The 3,585-nt window shown below is 37.5% G+C and overlaps 1 protein-coding gene across 1 annotated transcript in view; it reads right to left on the bottom strand.

Moving 5' to 3' along the window:
- LOC139308714 (zinc finger protein 318-like) overlaps positions 1-3,585 on the bottom strand; it is a 35,805-nt gene that overhangs the window by 9,200 nt on the left and 23,020 nt on the right. The gene's annotated exons all lie outside the window — the stretch shown is intronic.

The following is a 3,585-nucleotide window of genomic DNA, read 5'->3' as shown; positions in this document are numbered from 1 at the left end:
AAGGGGCTTTGGTCTCTGGAAATACCCATTGAGATGCAGATAAGAGTAATTAGAATCAAGCATGTCACTGTTGCAGTCTGGTAAAAGTAGAAGAAAAGTATTGGTAACCTAAACTACAAAATTAAAACTAACTTCTTTGTACTAGTTTATTTTTTTCTTTTCAACTAAATGTGGATTGAATCTCCATGTAAATTTCAGGAACACCAAGAAAACCATAACCTACCTTTGATTATTTTAGGTGTGCTCACATTCATCAGTGGGTATTATTTCCCATCAGATCTTTAAAATTCAAAGGAATGTAATTAGATGACTGAAGTAGATAGCCATCATTTATATATTTAAGGCTTAGATGTACAGCCGTCTGAATCAGCTGACATTTAATCTCAGGAATCCAAAGATAAGATATATGAGATACAAAATCTGTAAATAATTCTTTTCACAATTCATTTTCTGGCAACGCTAGCTCCTACAGAGTTTACCACAGCCATGCTTCACAAACTTTGGTCCACAGAGATCCACCAGATATTCTGTAGCTTTGGTAACCACAGCCAATTACTGCCTTAGCCTTCAGGAGACTCACTAGTAGAAGCTGGGAGACTTTGTCTTTGTCAGGAACAATTATTTGCTTTGACTTACATTCCCAGCTTTGGAAAAATTCATCTCTGCCTTAACTCATTTTTGCCTCTGCCTTGCCTTTGCGTCGTGGACTTGCCTGACCCTGTGGAATTAGCTTTGCCCTTTGGACCTTGACTCTGGCCTTGCCCCTTCAGCTTGCCCCTTCTCTTTGGACTTCCTCTGCAAATTGGTTTTGATTTGCTGGCTTGTGTTTCTGGGACTGAGAATGGCTCCCGTCAGAGAAGTGTGGGGTGGAGCCTTACCAGCCACTGTAGGGCCGTTTGTTCTGACAGTTAACAGAGCAATAAAGGACTCTAATGATGCCTGTCTCTGCCTAGCGATCTGGGTCATAACAATGCTGCATGACTTCCATTTCCATCCAAAGATCCTTCTCTGTTGAGAATGATGGCACTTGATCAGATGTTGCTTGAGGCTTTCAGACTGGCTTACAGCATGACCTGGTGGTGGTATTTATTTCATTTCTTTCATGTTAAAAAAGGATCAAGATTGTTTGTAGTAATGCAGTGAGATGTCCAAATGTTAGTTAGAAACACAATTTCTGTATTTGTATACTTCAAAGGTTCAGTCTGGCTTCTTTCAATAAAATACATCCATGTTTTAACTTCCAGTAAAAATCCAAGAACATACATCGGATTAATGAATAGATAGGAATTAGTTACTAATACTTTTCATCCAGCTATAAACATACAGATTTTTTACTTTATCTGCAAAATGTGTTACAGTGTGTTCAGTGTGAAATCAGTGTCATTCAGTTGGAAGGTTCTGGCTGAAGTTGTGTCAAGATCGGAAGTGAAGAGCGGGTCTCCATGCTCTCGCACCAAATTCTCACTGTTGGAGGGCTCCAAAAGGAGCCGAAGCCATCCTGTAGGTCGCAGAGAGCTGCAATTCTCCTGCCTGACCCAGGGCTTCTTTTTCCCTCTTATCCATGACGAGAAGAAGAGGCAGCCATTATTGCTGCCGTGAAGCTGGGACAGCCGAGGCAACAAAGAAAGTGCAGGAGTGGTGTAAATGAACAGTGGGTGAGATGATCCTTTTTTTACACAGAACCTAATCTTAAAAGGGGAGAAAAAATCCAGGAAAAGTGATTCTTAGATCTATTCATTAAAACAGCGAATAACTACCTAAAGAAAAATCCCTGACCTGGAAGAAAGGAACTAAGGGGAGAAAAGTAAAAAACTTTTAAAACACAAAAAATTGGACTTTTAAACTAGATAGGTGCTGGCTTGTGAAAGGCATTTTAAAATGCTGTAAATACATAAATAACTGATTTGATCTTGGCTTAAATTAAATTTGGTTAAATACATGTCAGACTGGAGACACTGAAACTTAAGCAGAAAGTGCCATCTACTGACGAATGGAAAATGTACCATACCTCTACAAGTCTGGGGAAAATTTGATAAGAGAATTAAATAACATCTGAAGGACTGTGGTGATATCTACTGTTCTATTTTTATCTACCTTATGACTACTGGAGGTTTAACTGTGAGAACAAAGATACTGGACTACCTAAAAGGAACTGACTTATTTATTTATTTATTTATTTATTTATTTATTTATTTATTTATTTATTTATTTATTTATTTATTTATTTATTTATTTATTTATTTATTTATTTATTTCAATTTGTATACCGCCCTTCTCCAACAGGACTCAGGGTGGTGAACAGCCAGAATAAAAACAAAACATACAAAATTTAAAAACAGTTTAAAATAATTAAATATTTTTGGCCGCAGTTTTAAAACAAACCCAATTTAAAATCAATTAAATTTAACCCAAAAACTGTGGGATCAAGCCAGCCCGGCTAATTGAAATAAATAAGTTTTCAGGGCCCGACGAAAAATCCGGAGGCCTGATATTGTACGTATCTCTGGGGGGAGATTGTTCCAGAGGGCAGGCGCCGCCACAAAGAAGGCTCTCCCCCTGGGGGTCGCCAGCCGACACTGTCTGACGGACGGCACCCTGAGGAGGCCCACTCTGTGTGAGCGTACTGGCCGGTGGGAGACTATTGGTGGCAGAAGGCAGTCTCGTAAATACCCCGGCCCTAAGCCATGGAGCGCTTTAAAGGTGGTCACCAACACCTTGAAGCGCACCTGGATCCTGGGATATAAAGAACTATAATTATTGTACCCTTTGAGGAGCAATGTTAGGACTGAATATATGGTTCTTGGTCTATTGAACAAGAGTGAGACTTACTAAAATGCTTCTTCGGGAGGAAATGAGTGGACTTTTAAAAGAAATGGCATTGATGTTCCAGAATATTAATGATACTATGACAAAAGCCACATGGAGATAAAGAATCTAATACATGGTATAGATGGAAAAATTAAAAATGTTTCACAAGAGGCAATGAACAAAGATCAAAATGTCCAGGGAAAGGAAAAGAATGGAGGAAAAGATAGAACAGAAAAATCAGCAAATAAAACAAGAAGAGAAGAAGGAAAGGACAATAAAGATAATAATGACTGATGAAATAAATCAAAGAAAAAATATTTTAAGAGATTTAAAAATAAATTCAAGATAAGCAGGAAGATACCTTTGAAAGGAGGTAGGGGTTTGGGTAGATACATTGGAGGACTGGCAGTATGAGATGGTACAGATGGGAGAAATATCTAAACTAGACAGAGATAAAGATCCAAGAGAGGAGTATGGGAGGCAAGTCAAAAAAGGAATAAGATTTGAAGTATTAAAACGGGCAAGAGATGATGGATAAAAAGGAACCGTCTTAGAAAGAAGAAATAGGGGGGTTATTAGTATACACATTTCTATATAATATAATAGAATAAAAATAATAACTAGAGGAGAAGACCAGAGGTTGAAAGACGGTATTATATATGTTCAACTAATATTATGATTGGCATTACAATGGCATACTGAAACATTGAATAATTAAATATTGAAGGATTACATCCTAATATAAATATGTGTACCAATACTAAGATTACAAAAGTT

This window comes from Pituophis catenifer, unplaced genomic scaffold, assembly GCF_029215685.1.
Source record: "Pituophis catenifer annectens isolate HBS135680 unplaced genomic scaffold, rPitCat1.0.hap2 SCAF_1, whole genome shotgun sequence".
Taxonomy (NCBI): domain Eukaryota; kingdom Metazoa; phylum Chordata; class Lepidosauria; order Squamata; family Colubridae; genus Pituophis; species Pituophis catenifer.
Note: the sequence above shows the minus strand (reverse complement) of the source record. Positions and strands in the feature narration are given on the sequence as shown.